The sequence below is a fragment of the Dermacentor variabilis genome, chromosome 7, assembly GCF_050947875.1.
Source record: "Dermacentor variabilis isolate Ectoservices chromosome 7, ASM5094787v1, whole genome shotgun sequence".
NCBI classification, from domain to species: domain Eukaryota; kingdom Metazoa; phylum Arthropoda; class Arachnida; order Ixodida; family Ixodidae; genus Dermacentor; species Dermacentor variabilis.
Genome location: NC_134574.1, coordinates 132629801 through 132646648, shown reverse-complemented (window position 1 = coordinate 132646648; position 16848 = coordinate 132629801). Strand labels below are relative to the sequence as shown.

Genomic DNA, 16848 nt, shown 5'->3' with positions numbered 1-16848 from the left:
AATGATACATGTATCCTGCGTGTTCAAACCTGTTGTTTGCACATCTGGTTCCCAATTTTAGCTATTTTTCTAAAATAACAAAATGTTTAATACATTTAATGCAAATATGGAACATGTAATATTTCGGAGCAAGACTTTAAAACCTGTACACTAATGTTACTTTTAATGTAGATGCTCTTTTTTGCTTAGTAGAGATATCTATCGCAGCCAGTTTTGCACGACGCATCAAACGCACAGGCAATTCTAGTGTTACTAAATCTGATCTTTTTGATTCTTAGCTTCAATAGCAAAGCATGAGGAGATGTGTACAGCCCACTAGCGAAATTTCGATGATAACCTAAGCAGCGTTAGCACTCTGCTCATCATTTTTTCAGCAGATGACGCTAATGATAGGGGAACGCTGACAGAGACATTGTGAATAAAAACAAGAGGCTTCGGGGATTAGGTAATGCCTTAACTTCAGCGAGCGAAACAAACTGGTAACGGACTGAGGCTTCCAGGGATAATGGTCGCCATTACCGGAGTGTACAGAGAGAGCACACGGCAACCAGACAAAAAAAAATGCAATGAAGGCCATGACATGGCACCTACGGGATTTCTAGATTTCTTCCGGCAAGGAAGACTAATGTTAGATTGGAGGTAATAAAAAACAAACGCGGTTCTCCGAAGAATAAGTCCGCACGAAATCGGTGTCCACGCTATTGGACGAGGATAAATGGGAGACCGTCAGAGAGAAAACTGAGCAATCGTGTTTTGAAGCGCCAATGCAAGAAGAAAAATAATGGGCCATGCCGGACAAAGAAAGCACTGAGCAAGTAATGAGAACGCACAATTCCTCTTGCTGTTGTTATGCGAGTACGTTTGGATGCGGTAGTTTTCGTTCAAGCCACAAAAAAAGTAAAGATAAGCGAAGTGACACAAAGACAGCAAATCAGATAAGGAACTTTGACAAAAAAGTATTTGAAAAGCTTTTCGCTTTATTTTGCATTCAGTTGAGTGAGCAATGGCGTAATACTGCAATAGTTACACCCCTTAAATATATGCGCTTAACGTAAATGATTTCTCCAGTTCTTCTAGCATTTGAAAATTGCCGCGTAGATCTCAAAGTGAATGCCTCGGTACACATAAAAACTAAGGACGTCAAAGAATTGATATTTCGTGCATTCGAACGTAACAAAACGAACACGCAGTAAATAGCCGAGTACTTCGTGTTCGGCAAGAAGCAGTGAACATATGACTGCCAAGTACATCGTGAATTGCGAACGTAATCAGCCTTCCAAACCACTCACTTGGCATTTGCGATGAACGAAAATTTTCTGCAGAGGAAGGCAATAGTCAACTTCTATAGAGCGGGCTTCGTACACAATGCACACTGACTATGACTAGCGTCTCACGAAATCCCAGGGAACTTATAGAATCAGAACAGAAAAGGTACTGCAGAACTTGATAAGAATTTGCGGTTAATACTCTCGCTTAAACATGCATGTGAACGAATACTTGCCCCAAAAGAAAGTATTCAGAAGAGTACAGGCTTGAGCTGGTTCGTAAAACATAGTTACACTGGAAGCATAGCGCGCAAAGGACGATCCATAAAGACTAGTTTTTGTGGATCGTCCATTGCGCGCCATGCCTCCAGTGTATCTAAAGAATGTATTCACAGTAAATGCTTATACGAACGAGAGTGAGAAACATGTGAACGAAATGAAGAATATATATTAAAATTGACCAACTATACAAAAAAATTACGTACCGTAGAAGCGCAGATGAGAAATAAAAATAGGTACCACAATGAAGCTGTATACGGTTACATACGCTTTACAAGTGAACTTCCGTAGAAAGGACATGAGTAAATCTAACAAAACGAGAACCGCATTATAACGCCCCAAAAATTAAAGAAAGAAAGAAATATACTGCTGTTATCTGGGGCTTTTCACCAGCGGGAGTACTTCCATATATCCGTAAAACTTTGCAGGAAGTAAATTTTTATTTTGATGAGCAGTTTCTGCATGAAAAGGTTGACGCGTAGGATGAACAAACTAGTGGGTCTTCCCACCGGCCTCAAACGCGGCCCTTGTCTGCTGCAAAAAAAAAAAAACGCAATGGCACTGCGAAAGATGAGTCAAAATGTAAAATAACGCACATAATTTTGCTAACCCGTTTCTTAGGGTTAGTCGGTGCGACATTGTACAGCGCGAGCAGACGTGGAGACAGAGCAAGAAACAAAGCAGGAATATATGCGCTGATATCTTCTGCGACGCAGTTCCATACAAACGAAGAAAACGCAACGACATAAGCAGATGCAATCAACTAATCAAATGGATGAGAGGTGGAGCACACGTGCGAAAAGCGAGCCGATGTATTTAAAAACTAGCGGAGAACACCTACTCCAATAAAGCAGTGTGTATTTATTATTCACAATCAGTACAAACACGACGAGTAAAAAAAAAATAAAGGGGCTGAATGTTTCTCGTTCCACTTTCCATTTACGGGTGCGATTTTCGCGCGTGTACTCCATCTCTTGTTGATTTCATTGGCCGTTTTCCGGCGCTTTCTTTTCGATTATTTCCTATTGCTTTCTGCATTTAGCCAAGAATACGGCGAAGTAAGTTATCAGTTCTTAGTCAACGCACATTCCTGTCTCCTTTCCTCATCTGTCTCCGTCTGCTAGCGCCATGCCTACTTGCAGTACATCCAGATAACTCTTAGCGAGCATGCCACGTCTGCTCCCTCCTTTCTTGTAAAGTCAAATTAATAGCGCTCGACGGGTACAATCATGGTTATTGATAGTTTCAGACCAATGCATTGTCGGATTGTGAGGGAATAAAATAAAAATTTAATGGCGAGTGCCCAGCGACTCTCAGAAGACGAAAGTTCGACAACGCCGTCTTTATATCCGAGAGGCTTCCGCCTACCGTGACTCCGACTTCCCTGTTTGGACATGAAAAAGGCGTGGTAAAGGTTCGGACGTCTGCTTTAGAGAGATGGGCGACGTCTCAAAAAATACCACGCCCATCGATGCAGCGGATAGGGCCAAAGTTTCAACTGTTACAGCTACCAGGAATCAGAAAACAAGATCAAACATTTTGAAAGATAAACTGGTGACTGTACGTTGGTCGTAAAGTCTGCAATTAATAGACAGAAGTAAGTTCCAGCTTTATCCATAATGAAATGAAGCGATTTCTCATTTTAATGTAGTCATAATCTCGTCATAAAGTCATGTTAAAGTCATAACTGTCATAATGTTGTACAACGTTGCGAAGAATAATGCTTCGAATCTTCCTCATGAAATGATAAAGAACACACACACACACACACACACACACACACACACACACACACACACACACACACACACACACACACACACACACACACACACACACACACACACACACACACACACACACACACACACACACACACACACACACACACACACACACACACACACACACACACACACACACACACACACACACACACACACACACACACACACACACACACACACACACACACACACACACACACACACACACACACACACACACGCACGCACGCACGCACGCACGCACACACACACACACACACACACACACACACACACAAGAAACTTGCTTAGCGGCTGCCTAAGTGCTAAAGTTGAAATTCTTCACTAACTTTGGAGATGGTACGTTGCAATAGACGCGAAAATTGATAGCCGTGGAAGCGTTCCTTTTCAAATAAACACGCCTTTCATTGTCATATCTATGCAGATTTCTAGCTACGTTTGGTAAGTAGTACGAGCGTACGTAATAACGTGCTCGCCCATTTTTTCGGTATGCAGTAAAAAATAATGAAGAGAAAAGTTTTTGAATGTTTTTAAGGGAGGCACATGCGAATTATAAACTCTTGCTATGTTCTGCATGCTTTATCACCTGCGTCCAAGGCAGGTTTGCGAAGGAGGAACTTATAAAACGCGCTTCGAGAAAAAAAAAATAGGGTTGAGAGGACTACAAGTTTAGGGATACAGTGAAAAAAAAGATTAGTTCCTGGGTCTCGCGGTGAGGTGATGTCGCTTTTAGAGCCAAGCAGATCTAAATAATTGACCAGGGTGTTGTTCTGCTGTCTTTTTTTCAGGTTGCAAAAACACATATAGAAAACTGAGTGCTGAGTATTATTATAATCTGTAATCGATCATCCTTGACCTTCGTTGTGTCCGTTACGTTTGCCAGCCCAGGTCAGAAAAAATAAGTGTAGGAAAAAGAAGAAGTTTGCATATCCACAAAAAAACTATGAAGGGATGAAATCCAGTAGAAGAAGCTTTAAAGGCGTCTACCTAATGCAGGTGTGGGCTCTTCTCACTTGAATAAGGAAGCGGCAGCTTTAGAGGGCAACGGATTTGCAAGCTGGTTGCAATGCGTAACGCAGCAGTCCTTGCTTTTGCTTGTATTGCATTGATAATTCCCATCCTTACGCTTCCAAGGCTCGAACGAAGTAACCTCTGAAACAAAGCAGAAGCGGTGTAAGATCCACGATCCTCTTAACCTAGATATGCTCATTCAGATTTGTTCCTTGCGATTCCGTGCTCGGAAATCGTGTTAAGTAAATGCCTCAAAAGAAATAATAACGCTCTGTCCAACGATGGGAATATTTATTTGTACGGTTGGCTAGAGTGATTAGTTATGGGATTTGTTGTACGGCAGGCAATGTCAACGTTTCCAGGCATCTGATTTCTCCGACTTTCACGTCGTTCTGCGGCGGAACACAAATTCAATTACTTGATTTGCTCTTGACTTCGGGGTTTCTGGGTTTCGCTTACTAATGTGGTGAAATCAAATTAGCTAATGGGGACAGAAGCACGGAAATCGGCTTACTGCGGCGAAAACTTATTTAGAGACCAAATGCAGCCTGCTTACAGCCGAAACTTTTGATCCTCCTTTCTGCGTTTCTGTCTAAAGTCGTGAAAAGCCTAAATTCAAGCTCTCCCGATCGAACATTATAGTGCCTCGTTTGCTTCAAACCGATTTATTACTCTACATCAATGCCTTCCGCTTGGTTCAGCTCGTTCTGAGTACGTCGAATGATATATCAAGCGTGAACCTGCGAAACTCGCGCAAATCGGTATTCGCTAAATTTGATGATCGCGAACCGATGTAAGCACAGTCCCTCTGCACAGCCCACTGCGTACGTGAAAGTTGGGAGAGTTCGCTCAAAACTTTGAACTTTCTCTCAGTCGGTAGCGCCGCTTCTTTTCCTGTGTTTCGTACCAAAACTTTGCGGGTGCCTTTAGTTGGCTGCTTTCCTTGATGACAGAGTTATATGAGAGCAATGACGCGTCACAATTAATGTAACTGACTGTCAAAGCAACGATGGTAAGTAATTCTAAAAAAATGGCGGCGCAATTATCACATGCCATTGAGTGGTGAGGCGACACAATTAGCATTCTTTCTGGCAACAGGCGCGTACTTAGTAATTACGTGTGACGGATTGTTGTGATGGTACAGTTAACGAGACAGATACAGGATAGGTGCCGCTTGCGTTCTTCCTAATCCTGGGCGGCAAGGACTTTCTTCGGTGAAGACCGTTTTCGGAACGGCGGAATGCAAGGTGCGATGGACCTTGTGGCCTTGGAGACCTCATCTTCCTGCTCGAGCCCCCGCTTCTGCTTGCATGAATGGTCAATTTGACGAATCACGAGAAGTAGCATGCGCCAATGGAGCGCTACCACTGTAGTTCTTTTCAACTGTTCGACAGTGAACGCCTCCTTTGTGCGAGTCATGTCGGACGGCATCGCGCGATTCTTCACTTGCTTCACTTGCTTACTAATCACTGCATGGCGCATTTCCCCACTACGTGTTACTGGCCAAGTGGCCGGCGGTTAAGCGGGACGGAGGGAGACCAACACTGAAAATAAAAAGGTAAATCAGGGTAAGGTAGACATTTTTGATAATCGGCATGCAGTCTCGAGCACCCACAGCATCTTCAAGCAACGGCCAGCTGGCAAGTGGTACGGACACTGGTTACGAACCTTGTTCCTTCCTTCAGCACAACCACCCGATTCTATAACCATTTAAGCATAGGCTGATACATAGCATAAGCATAAGCATAAGCATAAGCATAAGCATAGATAGATAGATAGATAGATAGATAGATAGATAGATAGATAGATAGATAGATAGATAGATAGATAGATAGATAGATAGATAGATAGATAGATAGATAGATAGATAGATAGATAGATAGATAGATAGATAGATAGATAGATAGATAGATAGATTGATAGATAGATAGATACGTACTGCGAAAGTCCACGAAGTAACCTAAGAATTCTAATGACATTAACGCTTTCCGACATCATGGTCTTCTAGAACGACTAGCTTTTCCTAATATTTCCCTCCTGAAGCGTGCGAGCCTCGCGGGTCGACTTTGAAACGGCGCGCTCTTTCAAGTTTGCGCTACTTCAAGAGCGCTAGTGCGGTGTTTTGTACTTCACTGCCAAGTATCGCAAGATGTTCTTCCCGACCGCATAGACCTCCATGACGTGAAACACGCTCAACCCAAAAGCTTTCTACAGAAAAAAGATTAGGTGTGGTCATTTACTTTGTTGCAAGTTCGGGATAACGTTCCTATGCGTGAAGAACTTGTATCATGGAATAAACAAAGGGCTATACTACATTATTACAGTTTGCCACGTCACTGAAGATAGCGGTAACCTGCATTGACCAGCATGGTTGAAAGGTTTTAAACGGCTGCATTGTATTTTTTTTTTAATATTGCTCGGTGTTTAGTATTAATAGGTTCTTAAACTGTAATCGCACTTTGATAGTTTCGCCGTGGGTGACCAATCTCATGAGAGCGATTCTGACTTTTAAGCTCATGATTCAGTCCACTGGAACGCGGAAAGAAAGCTGGCGTGAGCAATGCCCTTCACACTGCTTCTGAGCCTCTTGATACAGAGGCTGTTAAAGATTATATTGCTCACGTTACTGCGACAATGCTTAAATGGAGTCCCTTCGTCTAAATTTAATACCATCCACACATTTATTATACCCTGAACTGTCATTTGCCAATATGAGCAAAGAGATAATAAGTAAAAGTGACATCTGCCTTTTCCTGCCGTTGCCCTTTACACAGATGACGGTCGATGTGAGAACAGCAACAAATTTTTTCGTTGTAATAACCGCATTTACTTACAAGATGTGTGCCATTTTTCTATCCTTGTTCAGTTTTACCCGCTTTGCCGACTTAATGAATAATGGAAGAGCTGTCAAGCTGTTTCAACGTCACCACTCGTACAGAACATAATCGCCTGCGCTTTGCTCGAAAGTTTTAAGGGTACCGAAATCCATGTGAATTGTTTTGTATAGCATTAACATTCCTTTCTTCTTTGACCTTCCATCGGGCCGATCGTTCAGGTGGTTATGGAGGACACAAGGTAGTCGGATGAGAGAAAACACACACGCACTTAAGAAACTCGAAAGTAGTTTTCGGTCGCTTCATAATGAGGCCTTCATTAATACTTCGATCTGTATTAGGCCTGTGTTGGCGTTTAAATGTCGTTGTACTTCATGGCGTGGGCGAAAAAATTGGAACCAATTCATTAAGCTTTTCGTCATGACGTCATCATCAAACTCGCTGAACTGGCAGAAAACGAGAAGCCCAAAAGGTATGGATGTGCGAGGACGAATGCCAACTGAAAGATGTCGAACTTCACCATTCCTAGTCAGCGAAGGCGCGTAGTGATCGCAGTTTTGCATTTGGGACTCGTGGGGATGGGGGTCTTTCGAGAGAATATCCCATCCTGCATGGTAACACGACTGTATGCGCATGACGTGTTCGTAAGCTCAGTAATTCACCTGTCGAAAGTGCCAACTTCTAATTTGGAAGATGAAAGTTTTCTGCGTCGGTTCTATAAAACTATGAGGCCTAAATCTCGAGTCTCTCAATTGGGAAGCGTAGACTGTTGGGCCAGTCGATGCATCATGTAGTATTATTGAGCGGAGAAACGGGCGGGAGCAAATGGAGTGGAGGGGACGGACGCCCATAATTGAATACACGAGGAGTGTTTCATTCCGAATAAGGCAATGAGTTTCATCAAGAAAGCGTGCAGAACTTAGGTGTTTTATTCACAGCAGGAATATTTTAGTCCTGTTTACCAGAAATTTTGTGACAAACGGCTATTTTCCACTGTCATCTCATTCGCAGAGTGGATAAAAGGTTTTTCGTGTTGCAAGACCCCGGCTCTCTATTGAAGCGTTCCGGCTCGGAGAGCGTCGTGAAACTCGAAACATCAGCCTAAGTCGCGAAATGCTACCGGCTTTCACATGTGCCGCATACGCTAAATGTTCTCGGGGAGAAGCGGTGCACACAATACAAAACATGAAATCGCAAGTGTGCGGCAAGAACTAACGAGGCATGCCTAACTCATCACGACTCCAAAACTCCCCGAAACTCTCCCTCACTCACACGCGCACGAACGAAAGTAAGGAAAAAAAAATAAACCCTTACTCTGGACTTAGGCACGCAGCGATGCTAGTTTGAAAACACTCTCATCAGGAAGAAAAAAACGTGCTCAGTTGGGTATGTCCGCGCCCCTTCCTCCTCTCCACTCCCGCCAACCGTCTCGAACAACACGCGCAGAACCGGGGGCGGGTGCGTAGGGTCCGGCGCACAATTAGAAAACTGCGCGTCGGCGTTTGACTGCTTTCGCTGCAGCAACTGGATCAGTGTACGCATAGGCGCGGGCGCCAGTCAGCGCTTTTCAGAAGGCGCGCGCGAATGGTGCCTTAATTAAGTTGGACTCGTATTCACTATAGGGCCCGACCGTATCCAGCAACCCCCCGTTTTTTCCCCTTCCTTCTTGCCCTGCCCTCTCGCCGGCACATTTCATCGCACGCTCGGCGAGGAGAAGTGCAGATCGGGACATTCTCATCACGAAACAACCGCCCGCGCCCTCGCACACGTCATCCGCAGGTCGGCACGAACAGTTCGCTTCCGCGCATATTGCTGACTAGGCACCGTGGATCGCGACTTGTGCCTGTCGTGCAAAGTTCTTGCATACTGCCCCTTCCGAATCCTTTTTGCTTTGACAAAAGCAAAAAGAAAGGTTGGATGTGATGACGTCTTCACTTTACGTTTAGTGTCTTTGGAATACGAGAACTCGTGGAGCGGAAACCATCTCTCTACGGGATTTGGCCCGAATGATGAAGCGAGGGCTTTCGTGAAGGTGTCGGCACGGCGAAGTATTAGGCAATGAAGCAGTTGTGTCTGATTCCAAATGTGGCATAGAGATTGATCGTGTGCAACTGACAGTGTAGGAATGATGGAGTAAGGATGATTTCGTGTTCAACTTCAGAGAACAACTCTTCAAGAAATAAGTATACGCAAGCATCTCGACCGCCATAACAGCTTTCTTTAGATCGTAGGTACAGCCCCTAGCTCAACTGCATGAGCAAAAAGAAAAAGAAGCCTTTTGCGCCCTGTCGGACTGTGGCGACACTCTTAGAGCACAGAGTTATGAAACCAGTATGTATCTCATTCTGAGGAGCGTACTCGAGCGTTTTTGCAATGAGTCCAGCAGAGGCCTCTGCGTCTGAGGCGTCGAATTTTCTTCCCGAGAATACATTAATTACAAACGCACAGAGCTTTTTTTTCTTGTTTTTTGTTTTTTGAAATCAAGGCGAGTGGGCGCATGAACTCTTTCTGAGTTGGTCCGAGTTTCTTAATTGCACGATGGGGGCGTGTTCTTCGGTACGAAGCGTTTCTCTGTTCCCGGAAAGAAACTCAGAGGCGTTCCTCTTCTTTTACCTCCCCCGCTTCCCCGCAAAAATTGCGCCATCGCTACCCACTCGTTAGAATAATTTAGAACATTTCGAAGAAAACAAGTGAGAGAAGGGAGCTTCATTTTCCATGCCTCACTATAATGACCGATGTGGGTTAAGACTTCCTCGACTACCGAAAACCACTGGAAGCAGCTGCAGGTAGGTCGCCTCTTAAAAATGCATATGTGGCGTAACTTCTGTATAATATATGGGAGCTTACCAGTTTATATCAACACAAATATATATGTGTGTGTGTGTGTGTGTGTGTGTGTGTGCGTGCGTGCGTGCGTGCGTGCGTGCGTGCGTGCGTGCGTGCGTGCGCGCGCGCGTGTGTGTGTGTGCGTGCGTGTGTGTGTTGGGGGGGGGGCGCACTCAACAAAGCACCATTTCTCTACCAAGAAATAGATGAGATGTACTTTCTATACCGATTTAACCTTGCGTGACCACCTGCACGTTGGACACGAGGACGCCGTTTCAATCTTCTCAGGGCTGTGGAAGGTACAGGTAGTCACAACATAACTCCGCGAACATGCTCCACTCCACTTGGTTGCTTCCAGCCCACAGAAATTGTTTCCGATGTGATACATATGGTGTTATTCTTCCGTATGCCTATTGCCTACCCCTCATAATCAAAAGCACGCAGAAAGATTCCCTGAGGAGATTCGTGCTGTCGTAGCCCAACGCTTCACTTCTGCTATCATTTGAATATGAAAATGTTTCATGAGCGCCGACGCCTCCTGCCTGAGTACTTGAGATCTTCAAACGACCGCAAATAACATTACCTTGGATTTGTCCAGTTAGGAATCAACTGCATAACTTTATACTTTCGCTGAAGTTAAGTGAAACATCCTTTATTATCGCTGACTGTATTCGCACTTTTAGAATAATATGTAGACAATGAAGTAATACCTGCGCCCATCTCGACCTCTCATTTATTTACCATGCTATTTCGTAGGTCATTCATTCCGGGAAAACAAAGGCAACCCCAATGTCTGCCATGGTACGTCTACATGTAAACAACAGTACGCATAATGCCGAATGTGCAAGTTCGGATTCCACCTACGTGAAGTCTTTTCAACCATTTGCTTTTTTTGATTTTATGCGCAAAACTATTGTCCTCACACCAGGCATCCTACGGCAGGTAGATATTTCTTGTCTAGCCGCACATTTGCACCTCAGTAAAAAAAAACAGGAAACGCATGACCGACGGTGAAAGCCAACCTCGAGCTTCGAACACTTCGGCCAAATGCTCTAACCACCACGACCAGATGGCACGCCTTCTCTTCTCGTACCAAATCCGACTAGCGCTTCGAGACCTTTCTGGCACATGCGTCAAGCGCCCTGTACAACTCACGCTTTGAAGCGCCATGTCAGAAAGCAACACCTCCCCCCACCCCCCTCCTTCGGCTCCGGGATCGGCCCATATTCCCCTACACTTTTCGTCGTAGCAGCTAGCGCTACCCACGCCTAGATCACCGATAGGCGCGCATGCATGTACGGCACGTAGTCGCTGATGCCATCCCAATCCGTGTTTCCCTTGTTTACGCCTTCTTCCTGTACCTACGTAAAACCCAAGAATGGGCGTGCGGTAAGCCAGGCATCAAACAGCCGAAGTAGAAATTGTGCCGTCAGCGTCACACAATCGTCATCGATCATTGCCTTGCAACTACTAACACACCTGCTCACGTCGAGCCACATGGCTCTCCATCTTCCACAAACTCGTCGGTTCACCTGGTGCAACGCCACAACCTCGCACAACGCCAAACAACGGTGGGTAGACGGCTACTAGTGAAGTCCTTCACATAACATTGATTTCTATACAAGGCTTGCGATATGCTTCATTTCTTTTTTGTTAGCATTTGCACATTTCATTTATAAATTACAGGCTCTATACCTGATAGCTACGGTGACAGTCGTTACTTTAGTCGTTAGCCAATCAAATATATCACCATGCCACATTTCCTAATTCTTCCGGTTACATATTACACTCTACCCTTCGTGCTTTCCAGGTATTAGCATATTGACATTGCGAGCCGCGTCGTTAGCGCGCCTTTCTAGGTTAGTCGTAACGATCGCTTTAATACATTAGCCGACCAATTTCGTTTTTTTATTTTTCTATAATGTCGCGTGCAGCCAACTTTCTTGACAGAAGCTCCGAACCCTTCCGAACAAATCCTTTGTTTAGTCAGCACAATGCGTTTCAGAACCACCCTTTGAAGGACCTTTGTTGGCGGCCGCAAGAAAAATCAATACTCCAGCGCTAGTTAAACAAAGGCGTGTTTCACCCTTTCATTCCCGCAGGGATGCTGGGACTGCGGTAACGTGATATTGATTGCCGAGTGCAAAGGAAGAATAAATATGCAGCCCAAGTTCCAAGTCTCAGGCAACGCTTTGCAGTCCGCCTTTTTGTGTATTTGTTGACTTAGCGCTTTTTTTTTATTTCGCTTTCATGATTTCTCTTCCGCGCAATGAATTTAGTTTAAAAACAAAATGTTTGCGCTCCTTAAAGCATGGAATTTAGGATGCGAAAAATTTGTTCGTTACGGTTGGGAGGCAGAACCTGGTGACGTACTAAGATAGGAACTACATAAAAATTACTACTAAGAAGTATTAGGGAAGTAAAAAGCCAAACAAAACACATCATGTTTAATATGGCTTTCAATAATCATTACGAGAAAAAAGATGTCGTCCTTCGACAAAACGGTGACCTATTAATCCAGCTACCGTTCCTTAAGTGGCCAGTTGCTATGCTGTCGTACAATAGCGGCCAAGCTGAAGACAAACAAATAAAGATTAATTATCATCGGATTAAATGATTAAATTCGAGCAGATGTAAGTGCTTCACAATTATAGAACTCAGTTCCGCCCAACGGCGAGGGAAATAGGAATTAACGGCTCGCTTTAGAGATACGGAAGAACTTTAGGCATGCGAGCAAAGCACCGCTGGTATAGCACAGTGGCAAATGTAGTGCAATAACGGCAAGATCACCATTTAGTTTTAGCGTGTCCCACCGCTGGAACATTCTAACTGTTACTGAGCACCAGCTCGATGGCTATGAAGATGCGTTTGTGAGAATAAGGTTCCAGGTTCGATCCGAGCCGCGGCCGCTATCCAGAGGGGGCGGTAGGTAAACATGATTGTGTATTTCGTGCATTGAGTAGACGTGTAAACAATCCATGGGATGACAGCTACTTCGCGGGTCGCCCACTGCAGCGTACGTCATAATCCAATTGTTCTTCTAAAGCGTAAACATGAAAATTGTACTTTAATTTTTCAAAGAATACATCAAACACTTGCTTTCTGTGCGTACCATGAAAGTCACCCTAAAAGAGGGTGTTCCGAGGAACAAATGAAAAGTTCAAATGGAATTTAGAGTGCTTGCCACTGAACTATTAAAATACTTGCTGTGCAGATAATGTAGCGCGCACATAAATTGTACATCGGAAATCTTTCATCCCTGGAAAAATTCCTGGCAGTTTTCGAGATGGACGTCAAGTGACCACTCGGAAAAATTCAGAAGAGTCGAAATTTGGACAAGTCGGCACTGGTTGAACATCTTACCTTGATGGGGCAGCGCCAACGACAAAGAAACAAGGAATCAGTCCTGTATTTTTTTCTACTTTGTATCTTCGTCGTTTGCGCTGCCACATCAATACGTTTCAACCAGAATATAGAAAACAGTCGCACTAAGGAAGAACGCGTTCGGCTGAAAAGAATGTGCCGGGGTATTTATTCTATACCACGGCTAACAGCGACCGAAAAAGAAAGTAACATCTAAGACTCTGTATTGTCAAGGAAGTGGCAAACTTTCGCAGGTTAAAATGTCATTCTCGCTTACGCAGCATATTTGCTGGGTATATGACCGTGCCCGTCCTTCTTCTCCACAGAATACAAGCAAGAGAACCGCGGCAAGCATTTCAGAATGACTTCCAGAACGCCACTCGGTGCTGAAAAACAACATAAAACGCTCTTTCTCTTTAGTTTTAGGTGTCACGCCAAGTTCTGACTTTTCGCAGTATTTTCCGGAAAATAAATTTCCTCAGTAATTGCTGTTTATTTCACTAAATAAAGGAAAAAAGAGAAATTAACCCTCAGAATCAGTAAAACTATTATCCGGAATCTCAAACGATGATTCGTAGCATGGAAGGGAACTATATCGCCAGAATAACGTAAGTTCCCACCCCTGCTTGTGCTCATAGTTATCTCCTTTTCTCCTATGCTTAATACAAAAAAGTAATCATAGAAGTGCACAGAAGGAAATAGTAATGCCTGCATATATGGCTGGTTGGACTTCCTTTTCTATGGCATCTTTTAACAGATGATACCAAAAATTTATGTCACCTGATGAGTGACGCAATAAGTAGTTTTGTTAAGTACAGCAATAAATATAGGAAATAAAGCGAAGCCTCTGTAGTTATGTGCTTGAATAAAAGAAAGAAGAGCGCTCGTGACCCAGAATTAAACATAGATTATTTACACCATAAAGAAAGATATATCCGAAATGAAATACCAGGTTGTTGTAGACTATATGAGTTCTGCGTTAGTTTGTTAATACCAAGACAGGATTAACAGAATAATCTCCTTGGGCAGCATAACGATGCCCATTACAACAAAACGCCATGTAACTTTGCACAAATATGTCTATATGAATTTGATAAACAGTGTACATGATGCTTTACATTGACTATGCCAGATTTCCTCCAAGCATATGTTTATGCGGCCCTTTCCATCTGCCTGTTTAGACCGTGGGTATATGACTTCGTTGATAGTGGAATCGTCTTTTAATCCGCAAATAAGAAATTAAATTTGAAGCACCTTTATGTTTTCTTTTCCTAAAGGGTGCCGATCGCTTATCTCCGATGAAGCACTGCTTGCTCTAAATGGGTTGCCTTGTTTTTGATAAGCACTGAAAAAAAGCTTTACTCTCGTTTTTCCAGGGACTATAGCTCTTCGCGATGTCCCTGGATAAATATTAGATGCATGGAGCATTTATCAAAATTCACCAATGCTTTCAGAAAGCTTTCGTCTTGCCTATAGAAAGCTGCATGCAAGAGCTGTCGAAAAGGAGCTTTTAAGGCACCAATCTCAATGCAGATATTCCCAAAAAATTTTTTTCACAATACAGTCCAAGAAAACTGTCGGAAAAAAAGTGAAAGGACGAGAGATAAATTGATGCATCGCGTAAAGAAATGTAAAATATGTGGAGGTAGTTAGCGTCCGTGCGAGTTTGCGATTTCTGTGCGAACGAGGAGGGCTCATTCATCTTGAAGAAGGCTGGTTGCATAATAAATGAAGGGAACAATGCGATGAATTTGATTCTTTCTTTTTTTTTTGTCAGCTGCTTCAAAGTAAGCAGAAAAGTACTTCAACAGCCTGCATCAATCATCAATTCCACTTCTAAGCTAGGGGTGGGTCTATTTGTAAAAAAAAAAATAAGATTCTTTGAAGGAACAATACTGCTTCTCTTCACCGGGCTCTTACCACGGGCACGCAAAATCAGATTTGCAAGTTTAGTGAGAAAAAGTAGCCTCAGCGGCTGGACTTGGAAGTTACGAGAGCTTGGAAGTTTCTTAGTAATCCTCGCACACCGACCACAAGGAAATAGTGCCCGGTGTAAAAAGGAAAAAAAAAAGTATAAAGCGGAAAATATTAGTAATTCATCTTTCAGAATAATATTCGTCGGACAATATCACACGTAAAACTCATAAAGAAGCAACGATCTTTTCCTTGAAGATGTCTGCGGAAGTCGAACCTAACCGGGGGTCTGAAAAGCTAGAAAACCACAATGCAAAAAAGCATTTTAGAAAGCCAAGGTAAAGAAAAAAGTGAATCTAGATTTCATACCTTGGGAGTTTTGTAGTAACAAGTGTGGGCGCTCCTTTTCTTCTTACCGTTCTTACCGGAAAATCTGCGGCGGGCAGCAAATGCAATCGATGGGCTTGTTAGTAAAAAAGCCTCCTATGTTTTGCATTATTTCTTTTTGTTGCCTGGTGCCTGCTCTCTTTTTTTGCAAAGAAATTTGAATACTTCAAAAGTCAAGATAAGCACACGTGGAGTTCAAACGAGCTCACTAAATAAAAAAAAATATGCAAATTCGGTCTCGCAAGACTTTGCGAATAGTATAAGTCGTAAAGAAAAACAGAAATGATGAGGCAAAAATGTAATCTGGTGGGTGTCTCTTACAAGCAGCGCCGTAACACCAAAGCGGACTTCATATCTCGAGTATGAAGAGCCGACTCCTTTCGAAAGGCCTGATTGCGACCAATAAAAAGAAAAAAAAAACGATTGATTTCACTTTGATTGTTTGCTTGGTTTATAAAGTCGTTTCGAGCCCAGCTAGTGTTACGGACATGGGAAGTTGCTAGAGACAAGCCAACATAGTTTTGCATAGAAGTACCTGCAATTTTATACTTATATATGTATGTCTGCGTGCGATCAGTAGCAAGTTGTCTCTCCGTGAAATATGATTTCACCGTTGCAATAAAAATTTTCCACTTCATGTGCTTTTTTGCCTAATAGTTTACTAGGTTGATATGGTTGCCATCACTAAAGGTCCAGTAGCTCGGTTCCCGTTTCTTTTCTTTTATTTTTGGGGGGGGGGCATTCAAATGTTGTTACGTGCAGGCGTAGTTTTGCTTTTCATATGCAAGCATTAAACAAACAAGGCAGAAGTTCGCTTCGAAGAAGACATAACTGACGCTCTCTGTCACTTTCTCAAGCGGCAAAATACTGCGAGGCAATGCGAAGCTGACATTAGTGAAACATCCAACTCTTATTTCCTCAGTTTTTGCTCTCTCTCTTATCCCGATTATCCCGAAGAGTTTCGCCTTTTTTTCTACGCCACAAGACTCGGTTTACAAAGAGCATGTGCCACTGTCGCAAAATTATACGCATGCTTTATAACGCTTCCTTCGACCATGCAAAATGACCGTTGTTTAGAGCTCTTTCTCGGCAGTCCAACGTGTGTCAGCATTCTCCAGCAAATGTGTTTCACTGACGCAACCACCATTCCTCGTCGCGCGTTGGTCACTGTGCTTTAACTTC

At 43.4% G+C, this 16848-nt stretch overlaps 1 protein-coding gene across 1 annotated transcript in view; it reads left to right on the top strand.

Moving 5' to 3' along the window:
- Window positions 1-16848, top strand: part of LOC142587932 (maltase A2-like) — a 74435-nt gene that overhangs the window by 35402 nt on the left and 22185 nt on the right. The window lies entirely within an intron of this gene.